This window comes from Chrysochloris asiatica, unplaced genomic scaffold (assembly GCF_000296735.1).
Source record: "Chrysochloris asiatica unplaced genomic scaffold, ChrAsi1.0 scaffold00076, whole genome shotgun sequence".
NCBI lineage: Eukaryota > Metazoa > Chordata > Mammalia > Afrosoricida > Chrysochloridae > Chrysochloris > Chrysochloris asiatica.
The window spans coordinates 8375094-8394706 of record NW_006408594.1 but is presented as its reverse complement, the minus strand read 5'-3'; positions in this window follow the sequence as shown (position 1 = coordinate 8394706).

The following is a 19613-nucleotide window of genomic DNA, read 5'->3' as shown; positions in this document are numbered from 1 at the left end:
TCAAATCAACTTTGTGGTGGAATGCTTATCCTACAGTGCCACACAGGACACAGGCAGCATAAGGTCTGCGAAATCATTTGGTCTGGCTCTGCCAGAGAAACCACAATTCCAGCCATCACATTGTTGTTGTTAAGTGCCAGCAAGTCGGTTCTGACCCAATAGTGACCCTGTATAGGGTTTCCAAGGAGCATCTGCTGAGTTTGAACCATTGACCTTGACGTTCAAGCCTAACATTGTTGTTAAGTGCCATCAAGTCGGTGCAAACATAGCATTAGGGATAAATTAATTAAATATTTGACCAAATATAGCAGGCTAATTTTTACGTTGATAATTTTGTATGACCCGCAAATGATGTTATATATTTTGGCAGAAAAAACATTCCCCACCTCTTCTGTAAGGGAATCAAAAGGATCTCTACTGGGCATGTACAAAAATCCAAACTCTGAATGCTGGTCTTAGAGAAAGAGAATATAGCTTTATTGCAAAGCTCTGAGCAAAGAGCCAGGAAGATGCCTCCTCAGATCTGACTCCCAAATAGCTGGGTGTTTTCATAGTGGAAAAATGAGCAGGTAAAATATACATATTCATAAAAAGGGGAGTGGGGTAAGACTAGGGATTGGTTGAGCTCATGTATACTTCAATTTAAAGGGCCATGACATTTTTAATTCCTTGAGCAGGCATACAGGAAGTGTTTGGGGTTTTGTGTTCCCACAAACCAGGAAGTTTTGCTGAGGATTTGGTAAGTTAGTTTCATTGGCTGAAAGGATTTGTGCATGAATGGGAGCCCCAACTAGTTGAGTTTCATTTGAGCTGATTATATTCTGAGTGAAGTTGCTAATAAGGAAGTTAGCTACTGCAATGAATTATCAAAATAATAGAGTCATATTAGCCTCCAGGTGTGGCAGTTTTATTACTAGCCAAGAAATCCTGGTATAGCACTTTAGGTTAAACACTAGACTGCTAACCACAGGTTAACAGTTCAAACTCACCAGTCTCTCCTCAGAAACCCTATACACGGTCATTATAAATTGAACCTACTGTATGACACTTAACAACAGGAAATCAAGGAAAGGCCAGGTTGCCTACAAGGAAGAATTTCACATGCCCTAGTTTGGACATTTAGCCTCCAAAATGGTGAGAAAACACATTTTTGTTCTTTAAAGCCACCTACTTATGGATTTTGTGTTTCAGCAGCAGGAAAAAACTAAGACAATATACATGGCTGTCACTCTCCCGAGTTTTCCATCTTCTTTATACTACTTAAAGAAACCACCATCTTTCTGATTTCTACTTTTTGAAAAATAGTTCAATCACCTGGCCAAAGCCAAAGAGAGAATTGGAATCTCTTAACCAGTAGACTCTGGTGTGGCATCATAGAATATGCACTGGGCTGCTAATAGCAACACCAGAAGTTCAAATCCACCAGCTGCTCTCAGAAACTCTATACAGGACCATTATGAGTCAGAACCGACTCAAAGGCACAAAAGAACTAGTAGTTTCACTCAGGGATGGTTCCCACCAGCAATCCAGATAGTAGAACAAATTTATAAGGTAACACAAATAACCATCCTTATTTTCCTATCTTGAATGTCCACATCCATGGGAAGTCCCTTAAAAGACTGACAAAAGGGAGAACAAATAAATTCTTGACTTGACAAAGGCAATCTAAACATCATTTCATACCTGAGGAGCCTCCAGGTGCAAAACCTCATCAGATGATGGGCTCTTTTCAAAAGCAAGTCACCTCATTTATGCCAGTGAATGTCTAAAATGTCTGGGAGATTGAATGGCAATGACCGTTTTGAGTTAATGGATATAGATAAAATCACCTCCAAGCATAATAGACTAATTAAGAGGTTGGGTAGATAGCTCTGAGAAGACAAGACAGACCTGGTCTAAATGCTGCCTTACTCATTTAACCCTCTCCACTCAAGCTTTAATCCTCTCCACTCAAGCTAAAGGAGTTCTGGTGTGGTGCTGTGGGCTGATTCATCACACTGAAAAATCCTTTGAACTTCAAGGTAGGTGGTTCAAGCTCACCAGTTGCTCCTTATACAGGGTCGCTATGGAAACCTTATACAGGGTCGCTATGGATCAGAATCAACTCAGAAGCACTTAACAACAAGAACAACACAAGCTAAAGGAGTTGGGCTGCTCACTGCAAGGTCAACAGTTTGAATCTACCAGCTGATCTATAGGAGAAACATGACGTGTTTTACTCCTTTAAAGATTTCAGCCTCTGAAATCCTATCCAGGGTGCTATGCGTTAGAACTGCTTTAATGGCACACAACCATCACCACTCAATTAGGGTAAACCCCACCTACCTTGCATAGTCTTTGAGATTGGATTGTGCATCTGTCTGTATAGATATACAGGTGAAGATTTATTTGTTTCTTGTTTGTGTGTGTGTGTGTGTTTTCTATAATCAGAATTCCTCTGGAAGAGCTACTTGTTTACATTTGATTTGCCCTCAAAACTGAATTGTAGGGCATGCTGCACTTCATAAGAGCTCAGTAAATGTTCACTGAGGGACATTTCCTATGCCCAAATGAAGTCAGTTCTGGGGATCACGTAGAGTGGGCTATTCCAATCAACCAGCATTCTTTGCCTTTAAGAGATAAGTGTTGTTGTTGTTGTTCTTGTTGTTAAGTGCCATCCAGTTGGTTCTGACCCATAGCAACCTTGTATAGGGTTTCCGAGGAGCAGCTGGTGAGCTTGAACCACCAACCGCAAGGTTGGTGGACTTTGCAGTCCAGTGCATTAACTCACAGAGCCACACTAGGACTCCAAGAGATAAGTATAGAAGTTGGCATTTGAACCACATTTTCTGAAGCTAACTCCATAGCTTTTCTTAATGATTCCTTCTAATTGACAATGCCATTTGCAGCCATTTGTAGCAAGATCAAATTTTCTGTTTTCATTATGCTGAGTGAAGTAAGTCAATCACAAAGGACAATATTATATGATCTCACTCCTATGAAATATTTAGAGTAGGCCCATGTATAAATACCAGAGTTTGTTAGTGGTTACCAAGGCAAGAGCAAAGGGCAAAGGGGGACTCATTTAGAAAGAGTTTCTGTTAATGGAAATTTTGGTTTAAGTTTTGGTTTAAAGTTTATACAAGGACAATAGTTTAAAGTGTTCATACAACATCAATGGCTCCCGAAGTTCTGGATTCCATGAGACTTTGACATATTGTTCTGTTTTTCCCCCTTTTTGATCAAGATTCTTTCATAGAATCTTAGATCCAAACCCTTAGGAATGGTGGTTGGGCACCATCTAGTTCTTCTGTCTCATGACATAGAAGGTTCATAGTGGCAGCATTCCTTCCTCCAATTCTGTCTCTCCTTCTTCCTCTTATACTCCATGTGACTGAAAACGTATTGTAACTTGGATGGCTACTCATAAGATTTTAAGAGCCCCAGGCACTATAAAACGAACTAAGAGGTAGAAGAAATATTACCAGTAGTAAGCCAAGTGACTGAGATGTCCAATGAGATCATGACCTTAAACCTCCAAGTCAAAAACAACCAAAAAACAAAAAACCCACAAAATCTACTGCCGTCATCAGGCATAGAAAAGATTAAGATGGCTGATTCGGTGAGCGTATTTGTTGGGGATTGGGTCAGCTGATTCAGCTACGATGTGGTAACGCTTTTTTGAAAATTTGGTGACTTACACATGCCCTAATTACCTTAAGTAGCACATCTTCCAATCTTGGCAGCACACCTGCAAGATAAACAGCCTACTAGGAGAATGAAAGTTAGGTTAGAGACAAGCCCTGACCCCAAGAATCAAGTTTAGTGATGAGCAGGAGGCAGCAACAGTGCAGAGAGTAAGCTAAGAAACAGCAAAGCCAACCACAGATGGGGCAAAGAGAAAGAGGGGATCTGTCTCAGCTGATGATCTAGTTGTTAGTATTATTAATAATGCAACAGGACATCCTTGCTTTCTTTGTTTCCCACTAGTTTAACCTCAGAAATCTTCTACGATCCTTTGCTTCTGAATGTATTGAGCTGGGGAAATCTATTCTCTTCTATGCAATAAAAGGAAAGAGATTTGAAGCTTTGGGGTTGTTTATGGAGGAAGAAGTTGAAGTGCAAAGAAAGAAGGGGCAAGAGAGAATGGAGCAAGGCAATGAGAGGTTGAGCAACGTGGGAGAATGGTCAAAAAGAATTCCGTGTTATTTTGGAAACAGTGTCTAAGATAGTAAGCTGATAGCTCTGTGCTACTTACCAAAATTTCCACTGAAATCTCCTGTAAACACCTAAAACAATACAACCATATTCGTTTAGTTTATTTGAAGAAGAGAAATTTTATGACCAGGGGTTATGTCTCACGTGAGGGTGAGTGTTGTTGGGGTCAGGAGAGGATGTTGCAGGGAGTAAAGGAACAACTGTGCAATCTGAGAAATTCGAGGGCCTTCAGAAAATAATGAAAAGTGGTCAAGTGGTGTAGTGTTCACCTTCCACGCAGGAGACCCAGGTATGATTCCTGGACAGTGCACCTCTTACACAGCTACCGTCCATATTTCAATGGAGTTTGTGTGTCACTATAATGCTGGGCAGGATTGAGTAGAGCTGCAAACCTAAGATAAACTGAAAGGAAGAGCCTTGCAAATTACTATTGAAAATTAGCCAATGAAAACACTATGGAACACAAGTATTCAAATCCCCAATCAATCATGGGGCTAGCCCAGGACTGGGCAACTTGAATTCCATTTTGCATGAGTTGGTAAGGAGTTCTGGTAGCGTAGTGGTTATGAATCAGGCTGCTAACCTCAGGGTCAACAGTTCGAAACTACCAGCAGTTCCGTGGGAGAAAGATAAGGCTTTCTGCTCCCATGAAGATTTACAGTCTTAGAAACTCTATGTAGGGTCACTATGAGTCAGAACCGACTCCACGGCACATAACCACCACCACCAATGTGAGTTGGTGACGTCTTGGCATGACGCTGTAGGATAAGTGATAGACCACAGGTTGATTTGAATCACAAAGTGATGGTTCAAATTCACCAGCTGCTCCTCAGAAACCCTCTACAGGGTCTCTGTGAGTCAGAACCGAATCAACAGCACTTAACTACAACATCAACCATGAGTCAGGGGCAACTTAACAGCAGCTAATAACAACAAGAAGAGACAAAGGAAGAAGAAGAGATCAGTTATCTGTACATACATATGTACATCCATACATCCATACATATATACATACAACTGTACAGTAGCATGACCATGATACAGACCCAGGGAGCCTGTTTCCATTGCTGGTCTTCTGACAGGTCTGGACACAGAAGCGGGCACTGCAGGCAGGGGTGACTGTCCAGCCTCATTGTGTGTTGGCCATTCAGTTGTCACACATACATGTTCTGGCTGTCACTCTGCTGGGATGTTCCTGTTTATTATTTTTGTGTCTTCAGGCAGTAACTTTGCTGTCAAATGGTGATGGGGTGTCAGGTCAGATTACTCCCAGGATGATATGAAGAGACAAGTGCCGATGGAAGGTGCCAATTCCTTGGTTCAGATGTGCATACTAGTCACCAACAATTAATGCCACTCCATTGGCCCTGTCTTCCTACAGGAAGAGGTTTGAACATGCTGGACAGATACTAGGCTTTCCATTTACAGGCCAGGAGTCTCTGTGCTGGCTTCTGCAATGCTATCAAAAAATTATACATAGAATAGCAAGTAGAAGGGGATTTATTGTCAGCTTTCTGCTCCTGCAAAGAATAAAAAAGCAAACAGACAAAAAAAAAAAACAAAAAAAAAGTCTCGGAAACCCTACGCAGGATTGCTATGAGCTAGAACCAACCCGACAGCACTTAACAACAACACTAATGGGTCAGATAGGAGCACTGGTAGTGTAGTGGATTATGTGTTGGACTGTTAACCACAAGGTCAGAAGTTCAAGTCCACCAGCTGTTCTGCAGGAGAAAAATGAGGCTTTCTGCTCCTGTAAAGATTTATAACCTCAGAATCTTATACAGGCTTGTTATGAACTGTGACCAACTCGACGGCACATCACCACCTCCATCATGGGCAGATAGGGTTGGCATGAGTCAGAATGGTTTATGAGAGTGAGACTTTATTAGGCATCAGGGATAAAACAGTGAGCAAAACAAAGCTGCTGAACTTGGAGTTTACAACCCAATGAGGGAAGCAGAATAAACAATTAGGCAAATAATTGCAGTGTGCTCTCAACAGTGGTGGAGTCCTGGTGTGATGCTACAGAATAATACACTGGACTATATGGTCAGTTTGAACCTCAAGGCCAGTGGTTCAAACCCACCAGCTGCTCCTTGGAAGCCCTTTGTAGGATCACTATGGGTTGGAACTGACTCGACAGCATTTAACAACAACAGCATCAATGATGAGCGGAGTCTTGGTAGCATAGTGGGTTGCACATTAGGATGCTAACCACAATGCTGGCAGTTTAAATCCACCAGCCACTTCATGGGAGAAAGATGAGGCTTTCTGTTCCTGTGACAATTTACAGCCTCAGGAATTCAATACAGGGTCGCTGTGAGTCAGAACTGACTTGACGGCACACAGCAGCAGCAGTATGGGTCAGATGGAGTCTCTGCATGGTACAACCAGTGGTTCAAATCCACCCATAGGCACCTTGAGAGAAAGGCCTAACAATCAGCCTCTGAAAGGTCCCAGCACATATGAGGTCAGTATGGGGGTCTCCATGAGCTGGAAGTTTTTATGGAACTGTATTGAGTGGTTCACACAACTGATTTCAGTTTAGCAAAGTGGCAACAGCCAGGCAGATCTGAGTTTGAATTCTGAGCCTAACGTTATGAGCATCAATTTCCTAAGCAGTAAAATTGGAATGGGACTAGTTACCTGAAGGTTTGGTGTAGATTGAAATAAAAGCATTCATTCATTCATCCTACAAATATTCATCGTGTATTTGAACGTATGGGAGTCCCTGGGTATGCACAGGCTCTATACATTCAAAGTTAATAGAAAGTTTAAACATTCAAATCCAGAGCTCCTAAGAAGAAAATCCTAGTGTTCTCCTTTCAAAAACATGCCACTGGAAATTCTAGGAAACAAAGTTAAATCTGAACACAGGGAGTTTCTATGCATCTGAAGCACTTGATGGTAAGTGGTTATGGTATTTGAACATATATTCAGTGGAGTACAGAAATAAAGGAGCAGATAAAATGCATGCCTACATGGGCCTTATACTCCAGTGAAGGAAGACAGAAGAGAAGAAAATAAGTAATAATGATGTAAATAGAGAAGTTGACAGAATTTCTGACCCAAAATCAGCATTTAAAAAATGATATAATTTAATGTTTATGTCATTCCTGTGAAGCATCGCTACTTCCTATGAGAATTCTGGGAGCTTTGTAAACAATTTTCCCAAGACCATTCAGCCAGATCTTAGTTCAGTTAGAAACTGTGGCACTGAAACAAGAGGGGAGCAAGAGCATTCCCCACTGCTCATCAAAACAGCTGCAGCAATGACTTAGAAACCTACAAAAAATGAAAATTTCCAACAAATCATTCATAAGTGCTTACATCATCTTAGAGCACTGTGGGCTAAATTAACTCAAGCAAATATTCATAAAGTAGACTAGGAGTCTGTGGAGGGTGCAAATAGTTAATGCACTTGACTGTTAACCAAAAGGTTGGAGGTTCAAGTTCACCCAAAAGGCATAGCGATCTACAGGTGTGTCTCTGTATTGTTTTTTTGTTTTGTTTTGTTTTACAAATTGAATGTTGTAACACCCCTCTGTCACACATGCCTATTGACTCACTTTGTGTCTTTGTGACACATTTTGATTTGTCTCACAATATTTAAAACCTTTCTTAATGCTATAGGTTGGCTATTCAGACCCACCAGTCGCTCCTCAACCTATATAGGGTCTCTATGAGTCAAAATTGACTCAACAGCATTTAACAACAGCAGCATTGAGCACTCAGTATAGTGTAAACATTGCACACTTGTTGTTGTAATTGTTTCTAGGTGCCATTGAGTCCATACAGACTCAGAGCAACCTATGCACAACACAACATAATACTATCTGTTTCTACGCCATCTTCACAATAGTTGTGAAGCTTAAGCCCATGGCTTCTACCACTGTGCCAATCCATCTCATTGGAGGTCTTCCTCTTTTTGACAAATCTTCCACTTTACCAAATAAGATGCTCTTTTCCTGGGACTGGTCCCTCTTGAAAAGATGTCCAAATATGAGAAATAAAGTCTTGGCATCTTGGCTTCTAAGGAGCATGTTTTCATTGCTTCTTCCAACACACTTTTTGTTCTTCTGGCAGTCCATGGTATGTTTAATACTCTTCTCCAACACCATAACTCAAATGCATCAATTCTTCCTTACTCCCTTATATACAGTCTTCCTTACTCACTGTCCAACTTTCACATGCATACAAAATTATTGGAAATACTACTTTGACTTGGGTCAGGTGCACCTTAGTCCTCAAACTGACATCTTGGCTCTTGAATACTTTAAAAAGGTCTTGTGCAGCATTTTTCTGATGCAATACATTGTTTGGTTTCTTGATTGCTGATTGCATGAATGTTGACAGTGAATCCAAGTAAAATGAAGTCTTTGACAACTTCAATGTTTTCTCCATTTATCATTGGTTATTTATTGGTCCAGTGGTGATGAGTTTTGTTTTCTTTACATTGAGGTGCAAGATTGTGGTCTTTGGTCTTCACCGGTATGTAATTTAAGTCCTCTTGTCTTTCAGTAAGCAAGGTTGTATCATCTGCATACCGCAGGCTGTTTATGAGCCTTCTTCCAAACCCGATGCTACTTTCTTCTTCATATAATCCAGCTTCTTTGATTACATGTTTAGCATACAGATTGAATAAGCATGGTGAAAGAATACAGCCCTGGTGCACCCCTTTCCTAATTTTAAACCCTTCAGTGTCTCCTTAGTGTAAACATAACTTTTATATGTACAGGGAAACCAATAGATTCGTGTGACTCAATTGATTGCAATATTTGCTTTATTGGTGTGGTTTAAAACCAAACCCCCAGTCTCTCTGAGACATGCTTATAAAATCAGCCATTGAAAACCTTGTGGAGCACAGCTCATTTTTGACACACATAGGCATCACCAAGTCAGAATTCACTCAATGGCAACTGCAAAAGTATGGGGCTGACAACTACTTCCTCATACTAAGGGGACTACTGGTTTGCCTGGGACTGATGGATTTCCCATGTCATAGGATTTTCTGTCCTAAGACAGGAACAATCTGGACCATACTGGCACAAGTTGGTCATGGTATCAAGATTCCGATCTTATGCTACATAGTGAGGCTGGAGAGTTTCCAAAGGCAGAAATAGAAATAAAATACCAACAAGTAGAAAACAATAGTAAGACAGGGTAGGGAATGACAGTGGTCTGAGGGAACATCTGCTCTGGACCACATCTGCCAGTGCCTGAATCACCAACTTATTTTATCAATTTCTTGGTGGGGTTTGACTCTGACATATGACCAATGGTGACCTAACTGATATCCACATAAACATCTGAGTGAATACAGATAGCTAGTCAATAACCAGTATCCATTTAAATGAGAGTACCTGTTTGACTGTTGGTTTCCGTATCAAAGATCCATCAGTGAGCTCAGGCTCAATCCTTCAGAGTAACAGAAACCGCACAATTGGCAAGAGGGCTGAACCTGGCTTTACATGTCTCAGCTCCACTTGCTACAAATGGTGTGTCCTTGTCAAGTCAGTTAATTGCATTGAGTTTCAGAGACCTCATTTGTAAAATAGAAATGAATTAGTATGCTCACCTCCCTAAAATGATTAATATATTTAAATGAGAATCAAATTTTAAAATGCATATGCTTTTATTTTGAAGATCCAAGAAAGATGGGGCATCAAGATTGAGGAAGAATCGTTAACAACCTGGCTTGCTGAAAGTGAAGAGGACTTAAAATACTTACTGATGAAGATCAAAGACCACAGACTTCAGTATGGATTGCATCTCAATGTAAAACAAACAAAAATCCTCATCACTGGACCAATAAACAACATTCTTATCAATGGAGAGAAGATTGAAGTTGTCAAGGACTTTATTTTTCTTGGATCAACTATCAACACTCATGGAAGCAGCAGTCAAGAAATCAAACGATGTATTGCATTAGGCAAATCTGCTGCACAAGACCTTTTTAAAATGTTGAAGAGCAAAGATGTCAGCTTGAGGACTAAGGTGTGCCTGACCCAAGCCATGGTATTTTCAATAACCTCATAGGCTGCTAAAGATGGACAGTGAATAAGGAAGATCATAGAAGAATTGATGCTTTTGAGTTATGGTGTTGGAGGAGAATACTGAAAGTACCACGGGCTGCCAAAAGAACAAACAGATCTGTATTGGAAGAAGTGCAGCCAGAGTGCTCCTTGGAGGCCAGGATGGCCTACTTCGGATATATTGTCATACTTCAGACATATTGTCAGGAAAGACCAGTCACTGGAGAGGGATATCATGTTTGGTAAGGTGGTCAGAGAAAAAGGGGAAGACCCCCAGAGAGATGGACTGGCAAAGTGGCAGCATCAATGGGCTCAAGTGTGGCAACAATTGTGAGGTTGGCCCAGGACCAGGAAGTGTTTTGTTCTGTTGTGCATAGGCTCTCTGAGTTGGTACCGAGTCTCTGGCACCTAACAACAACTGGGTCTGCTGAAGTTGGACTACCAATCCTTAGATCCAAACCAAACTTTGATTTTTGTTTTACATCCATGAGGAATACATTATATGACACTTCTCTCTCTTTCTTTTTACTTTTATTTTCTAGCAAATGCAATGCTTATTATCCAGGTAAGACCTGCATATCACCCACCTCCTATCTGTAGATGCTCTTATTGTTGTTGTTTTTAAATACATAATTTTTATTTATATTAAGGTTATCCATCATCTGTCTGTTAGTTTATTGTACTGTTGTGATTTATCTGTTCCTGCGATTCTGGGAGCTAGGTCACCAGAATTTCATTCTTTTTCTCAATTTTTTTTTTATTATTATTATTGTGAATTAGGTGAAGAGTTACAGAGCAAGTTGATTTTCATTTCAACAATTCATATACATTTTATATCACCTCATGGACTACAATTCCCACAATGTTTAAATCATGAACCCTAATTTCTTTGTGTGTTTCCTGTTTCTATTTCTCTTTCTTTCCTGACCCTTCTGAATGTTGTCATTGGGTAATTGCTGCCACTTTTTATCTCAAATGTTTGATTAATCTAAGGTGTGAGTACCTCACTAGTGTCATTATTCTCTCATAGACCTGTGTACTGTTTGGCTGAAAATTGAGCCATAGGGTCAGTTTTCGTTCATTTGAGTCACTCACAGTGGACAGGTGTCAACAGAGCTTCCAGACTAAAAGAGAGTGGAAGGAGAACCTATTTCTGAAAGAAGTCACCATTGAAAACCTTATAACTAGTAGTGGAGTATTATCTGATAGTGCCAGAAAATGAGTTCATTCAGTCAATTCTGACTCACAGTAATCCTGAAGAGGGTTTCTGAGGTTGCAAATCTTTACCAGAACAGAAAGTCTTATCTTTTTCCCCATAAAACAGCTGGTGGGTTAGAACTTCCAATCTGTGTTTAGCAATCCAGTGATTATCCTATAGCACACTATGACTCTGTGGTTGGAAGACACCCAAAACAAGACTGGGGCAGAGTTACCTCCTTGACGTAGACTCGATCTTAATGATGTGACTAGAGCAAAACCTTTCAGGACCTTCATTTGCTGATGTGGCAAAACTCAAAATGAGAAAAAATAGCTACAGACAACTATTAATAACTGAAATGCAGAATATATTGAAAAATACATCTAGAAAAACTTTAAGCCTTTAAAACTGAACTGGAGCACATCAAGATCAATAGCCTAGGCATTTGTTGTTGTTATTAAGTGCCGTCGAGTCATTTCCGACCCACAGCAACCATAGGTGAGCTGAAATGAACTGGGATTGGCCATTTTGAATCAGACAATCGTATGGTCTACTATGCCAGGAATGACAGATTTAAGAGGAACGGCATTTCAACAACTGAGAGCTCATGAGAAACCATCTAACTTGCATGAGAGATCATCTAAGGTGCAACTGTTGGTCTTTTCTTGTCTAGAGGAAAGAAGAGTGATAGAAATTTAAGACAAACAAAACAATTAGTCCAATGGACTAATAGATCATGTGTCTTCACATGGTCTTCACAACCCTGAGATCAGAACAACTAGATGGTGCCTGGTTACCACTACCAACTGCTCTAAAAGGGATCACTTTACAGAGTCCTGGACACGGGGAGAAAATTTGGAAGAAAACCCAAAATGCTAAAAAAGAGTAGAGCTACTGGTCAGATAGAGATTTGTGGGACCCTAAGACGATGGTTCTTGGTCATCCTTCAGGTCTAGCACTGATCTCGCTTCCATGGCATAATTTTCAGCCAAGCTGTAGATAGGTATGTAGGGTGTATAACAGCACTGATGAGATTTGTACGCCATAGAATGATCAACAATTTGAAATAAAGATGGCAGCATTTACTCAAGAACTAAGTTCAGAAGGGTAAGAAAGAAGGAAGAATGAAAATAGGAAACAAAGAGAGGAAGTGGGATGAGCGATGGTGCATTGAAAGGAATGCAATTATTGAGATGAAAGGGAGTGGATGTGCTCTGTTAACCTTCTTCATTTAATTCACAATAAAGAAATTTTAAAGAAAGAACATTTTAAGATCAATCCTTAAACACAATACTATCAGTGATAGGATCATATCCATATTCCTATAGGGAAGACCAGTGGATACAACCATTATTCAAATTTACTCACCAAAGTTGAGGACATTGAAGATTTTTACTGACGTCTGCAGTGTGAAATTGATCAAACATACAACCAAGATGCATTGGTAATTATAAGTTATTGGAATGGAAAAGTTGGAAATAAAGAAGGATCAGAAGATACAAATTATGGCCGTCGTGATAGAAACTACACTGGAGATTGTATAATAGACTTGTTCAATGCCAATGACATATTATTCATTGCATATGCCTTTTTTCAACAACATATACAGTGCCTATATAAGCATTTTCAATAACCTCATATGTATGTGAAAGTTGGAGAATGAATAAAGAAGACCATAGAAGAATTGATATGTTTGAGTTATGGCGTTGGAGGAGAATATTAAAAGTAGCATGGACTACCAAAAGAACAAATCAATCTGCGTTGGAAGAAGCACAACCAGAGTACTCCTTTGAAGTCAGAATGGCCAGACTTTGTCTCTTGAACATATTATCAGGAGGGGACGATCCCTGGAGAAGAATATGTTTGGTAAAGTGGAAGATCAGAGAAGATAAGATGACCCCCAACGAGATAGATTAGTACAATGGCAGCGGCAATGGGCTAAGGTATAGCAACGATGATGAGGTATGCCTAGGACCAGGTAGTGTTTTGTTCTATTGTGCATAGGGTCACTGTGAGTCAGTACTGACTTAATGGCAGATAATAACAACACAAGTTACACATGAACCTAGTCAGATAGAATGCACAATAATCAAATAGACTATAAGCTTTGAAAAGAGACTACAGAGAAGCTCAATATCATCAGTTACAATAATGCCAGGGGCTGAATGAGGATCACACCATCAATTATTCATATGGAAATTCAAGTTTAAGCTACAGAAAATTAAAACAAGTCCATGAGAGCTAAAATACTGTCTTGAGTATATCCCACCTGGATTTAGAGGTTATCTCAAGAATAGATTTGGTATATTAAGAATAAGCACTAATAATTGAAGAACAGAAGACTTGTGAACAGACATCAAAGATACCATACACAGAGACTTCCAAAGGTCATTAAAATGATAGGAAACAAAAAAGAAAAACCAAAATGGATATCAGAAAAACTCTGAAACTTGCTTTAGAACATTTTTGTTGTTAAGTGTCATCGAGTCAGTTCTGATTCATAGCAAACCTGTTTAGAGTATCCAAGGCTGAGAGTCTTTTGGGGAGTAGAAGCTTCATCTTTTCCCAACTGAGTGACTAGTGGGCTTGAACTGCCTACATTGTGGTTTGCAGCCCAGTGCTTATCCTCTAGAGTCACCACATTCCTAGAACATAGAAAAACTAAAACAAAATGAAGAAATGATGAAGCAAAAAAAAAAAAGTCTGAGCAGAAGATTTTCAAAGGTCAGCTTGAGAGGAAGAAGTGTTACAACGAAATGTGCAAAAACCTAGTGTGAAAATCCAAAAGGGAAGAGCAAGCTGGGCACGTCTCAAGCTGAAAGAACTAGAGAAAACATCCAAGCCTCAAGTTTCAATATTGAAGGATTCTATGAGGAAAAATACAGAAATATGCAGTAAACAACAGAATAAGATGGGAGGAAGACAGCAATACTGTATGAAAAAGAACTGGTCATGTTCAGCCTTTTCAGGCCATCGCATATGATCAAGAAACAATGCAACTGAAGGAAGAAGTCCAAACTATGCTGAAGGCATTGACAAAAACAAGACTCTGGGGATTTTGGGAATATCTATTAGGATGCTTCAACTCACATATCCAACATTGAAGGAGCTCAACCATCTAAGCCAAGCAATTTCAAACACAGTTGGCTGGTCAGCCAACTGCAGGAGATTCATATCCATGCCGGTTTCAAAGAAAGTGATTCAACAGTATGCAGAAACTGCCAAACAATATCAATTAATATCACACACAAACAAAATTTTGCTGAAGATAATTCAAAAATGGCTGCAGCAGTATATTGACAGGGAACAGCCAGACATCCAAGCCTGCTTCTGAAAAACATGTGGATTGAGGGATGGTACTGCTGCAGTCAGATTGGTATTAGCTGAAAGCAGAATATACCAGAAAGATCTTTAAATATATTTCCTAGACTATGGAAAGACATTTGACTGTGTGTATCATGCAAATTACAGATAACCTTGCAAGGAATAGAAATAATAGAGCACTTAATTCTGCTCATGACAAACCTGTATATACACCAAGAGGAGCCTTTTGATCAGAATATGGGAATACCGAATGGTTTAAAATCAGAAAATGTGTGTATCAGGTTGTATCCTTTCACCATACTTATTTAATCTGTATGCTGTGCAAATAATCTGAGAAGCTGTGTGAAGAAGAGAACAATACATGATTGATGGAAGACTCATTAACAACCTGTGATATGCAGATGACACAACCTTATTTGCTGAAATTGAAGAGGACTTGAAACACTCACTGAAGTGCTTATGTCTCAACATAAAACAAAAATATAACTGGGCCAATAAGTAACATTATGATAAACAAAGAAAAGATTGAGGTTGTCTTTAAAGTGTTCAAAAGTAATGTTGCCATTTTGAAGACTGAGGTGTCCCTGACCCAAGTCATGATATTTTCAAGCATTTCATATGCATGTGAAAGCTAGACAATGAATAAGAAAGACTGTAGAATTATGCCTTTGAATTATGGTGTTGATAAAGAATATTAAATAAATATGAAAGAATGAACACATCTGTGTTGGAAGAAGTACAGCTACTGCTCCTTAGAAGTGAGAATGGTTAGATTGTTTCATGTACTTTCAACCTACTGTCAGGACGGATCAGTCTCTGGAGATAGACATCATGCTTGGTAAAATCAGAGGAAAACTTTCAGTGACGTGGATTGACACAGAGGTTGCCACAGTGGGTTTAAACACAGCAGTGATTGTGAGGATGGTATACAGCTGGGTAATGATGCCTTTTGTTATATTGTTGCTACGTTCTGTCAAGTAGGATCCAACTCATAGCAAGCCTGTGTAGGGTTTCCGACGAGTGGCTGGTGAGCTTGAATCGTCGACCTTGCAGTTCAAATGGACCTTGCAATCCAGTGCATTAACCTGGTCCTGCAAATCAGGACTGACTCTATGGCACCTATCAACAACAGCAGCATTAAGGGTGTTGTAAAAGGCTAGTAGCAGTAGAATCAGAATCTATAATGGCCAGGGCCAACCCAGAGCGGGTTATCATGAAGTAAGGATCAGAGGTACTTCTACTCTCCAATCTTTTCTCAAGAACAACACTGTATCAGATTCCACAGGCTGTAAACTTAGATTGAAGATCAGCAAGCATGTAGGCAGTCTCCCTTCTTCTGGATAAACCAGCTCTCAGCTCCTCTCAACTGTTCAGGCCTCCTCCAGCCCCCTGAGAACAGCCTTCTTCTCTGGGGCCTGCTGTCTGTTGCCACAGATTCTGCCCCAACACCATTTCAGACCTGTGTCCACCTTTAATGTTTCAGAGCTTGACCGGTGCTATAACTTTTTTATGAAGTCCTCTTTGCTTTTTCTCTCTTCTTTCATTCCCTTTGTTTCTCTCTGCTGCTTCTCTTCCTGCTTCTTTCTGTCTCATATCCTCTGAGGAGTTGTTGTTAAGTGCTGTTGAGTCAGTGCCAACTCATAGCAGCCCTGTATAGGGTTTCTGAGAAGCAGCTGATGGGTTTAAACCACTGACCTTGCAGTTAGCAGTTCAGTACTTCTCCTACAGTTCCACACCAGGGACTCCAAGTGTTTGGCTTCTTTATATATACCAACATCTCAACAATTTTAAGGCATGATCCTCCCACCAAAGCCACAAACTGACTGATGCCCTCTCTATAGACCGTTGTTGTTGTTGTTGTTAAGTGCCGTCGAGTCGGTTCTGACCCATAGCGACCCTGTACAGGGTTTCTGAGGGTGTAAATCTTTACAGGAGTAGAAAGCCTCATCTTTCTCCCGCAGAGCGGCTGGTAGTTTCGAACCGCTGACCTTAAGGTGTAGACACTTAATTTGTACAGTGGGCTACAGACACTTCATTTTCAGAGTCTGTTGACCAATCCAGGACAGGCTTCAGCTCAGAACTAGGCAAAAAATATCAAACAACAAATTGTTTACAGCTTACCTGGGAAATATGAATCAACCTAGACAAACGTAACAAACCGTCTGGGTTAGAAAATTAGGGTGATGATAAATTTTCAGGATTTAGGGGTGAGGGAGAGAATCTCTCAAGCTGTTTGCCCAAAGAACCAAAGCAAATGATCACATTTCATAAAAAAAAAAAAAAAAAGTGACTATTATTTAGGAAGTCAATACATCTATTGTTGTTGTTAGGGGCCATTGAGTTGGTACCAACTTATAGTGACCTTATGCACAGCAGAACGAAACACTGCCTGATCCTGGGTCAACCTCACAAGGTTGCCACACTTGAGTCCATCGATGCTGCCACCTGGCCAATCCATCTCGTTGGGAATCTTCCTCTGTTTCTCTGACCCTCCACCCTACCAAACATGATATCCTTCTCCAGTGACTGGTCCCTCCTGACAATGTGCCTGAAGTATGAGAGACGAAGTTGTCTAAAACATCTATTAGACTTATAGAAAACAGTAGTTCAATGCTTCTAGCCTTGAATCTGTCCCCCATCTAATACTGCCAGTTATCAAGAGGCAATCACTTTCAGTTCTTTCGGTTGTGTGTGTGTGTGTTTGTTTATTTTGTTTTGTTTGTTTAATAATGACCTTAATCTCACAAAGTAATATGCGTACTACCACAAGATCTTAACCTTTCAGTTTGGGTTATCATACATTGAATTCTCACTGCTAACTGATGAGGATTCACCCATATTTTTTCCTTGATTTCATTACTTTTCTTGTACAATGCCCACCTTCCTGGACCTTTGAGTTAGAGATTATTGTTTGTTTCATTCAGTTACATAATTGCCTATTTACCTATCACAAATCACCAAACCCCTACAACATGAATAAGTCTCTCACCAATGCGCTCAATATCAGCTTCATCTTCTTGGAGGCACCTCTTCTGAAATGATCATCCTATGCTTCCATCTGGTTATTCTCACTAATCATCTCCATCATCTTGATAATTCACTTTTCCATTCATCTAGCGTGGTGCCTTTGAATCTTTATGGCTTTTATGTCTTCTAGTTCCTGTTTCACTCCCTGATTTTGGCATAGCCTTCATTAGAAAGGTTGCTGAGGAGGGGAACACATTCAGAAGCTCCCATCTCTAGTCATTCTTTGCATATTCGTCCTTGATTGATTCCTTTGGCTGAATATAGAACTGTAGGTCAGACAGTATTTTCCGTCAAAGTTAAAGGGATTATTATTTTGTCATTTAACTTTTTTGTGCTGCTATTGCGTAGTTTATTTTTGGTCTTTTGATTATTACTTTTTTTTCCCACCAATAACTTTAAGATTTTTATTTTTGTTCAAAGTCCTGAAGTACCACAATGAAATGCCTTTGTTTTTATCTTTTCAAAAATCCATCAGGCTGGGCATCGATGGCCCTTTAACTCTAGAATTACATGCCCTTCATTTCTGGAAAATTTGCTATTGTATTTCTTTGATAAAGTTTTCCATTATGCTCTAAATTCTCATCTCCTGGAACTTCTATTATTTTCCATTTCTATATTTTTGATCTATGTATGTTCTAAGATATTTACTCAATTTTATTCTCCATACTTGCTATTGAATTTTTTTATTTCTACTATCACATTTTTAACTTTTAAAAATCGCTTGGTTCAAGTCTCTGAGAATGAAAATGAAAAATGCTCATTTTTATAGCATTTTGCTCTTTTTACATGGGCACAATATCTTCCCTTATCTGCTCAAACACTTGTTTTTTGAGTTATATTTTGACAGTCTCTGGTTTCTCCAAGTCACTCTTTTCTTCTCTTGTCTTCTTTTACTTTTCCTCCTTTCTCTTCTCCATGCTTCCTTTCTCTTTCTTTATCATTTTTCTCTTCTTTTGTCTTATGTCTATAGAGGCTTTCCTCAGATACTTGGTAATACTTGTTTGTGCTCAACTGCTAACCTAAAACTTGACAGTTTAAATTCACTCAGTTGTATACAGGAAAGAGGCCTGGGGGTATGATCCCACAAAGACTACAGTGAAGAAATTCTGTGAAGTAGTTTTACACTGTAACACATATTAGTCAGAATTGACTTGGCATCAACAGGCTATTTTTGTTGTTGTTAGGTGCCATCGACTCATAGCGACCCTATGCACAATAGAATGAAATGCTGCCTGGTCCTGGGCCAACCTCACAATTGTTGCCACTCTTGAGCCCATTGATGCTGCCCCTTTGCCAGTCCATCTCTATGGGGTCTTCCTCTTTTTCTCTGACCTTACCAAACATGATATCCTTCTCCAGAGACTAGTCCCTCATGACAATATGTCTGAAGTATGAGAGACGAAGGTTGGCCATCCTGGCCTCCAAGGAGCATTTGGCTGCTCTTCTTTCAATACAGATCTGTTGGTTCTTTTGGCAGCCCATGGCACTTTCAATATTCTCCTCCAACACCATACTCAAATGCATAAATTCTTCCTTATTCACTGTCCAACTTTCACATATCTTTGAGGTTATTGAAAATACCATGGTTTGACATCTTTGCCCTTCATCACTTTAAAAAGTTCTTGTGCAGCAGATTTACTTAATGCAAAATATCGTTCAATTTCTTGACTGCTGCTTCCATGATCCAAGAAGAATGAAGTCCTTAACAACTTCAATCTTTTCTCCATTCATAAGAATGTTGTTTATTGGTCCAGTGGTGAGGATTTTTGTTTTCTTGACATTGAGATGCAATCCATACTGAAGGCTGTGCTCTTTGATCTTCATCATTA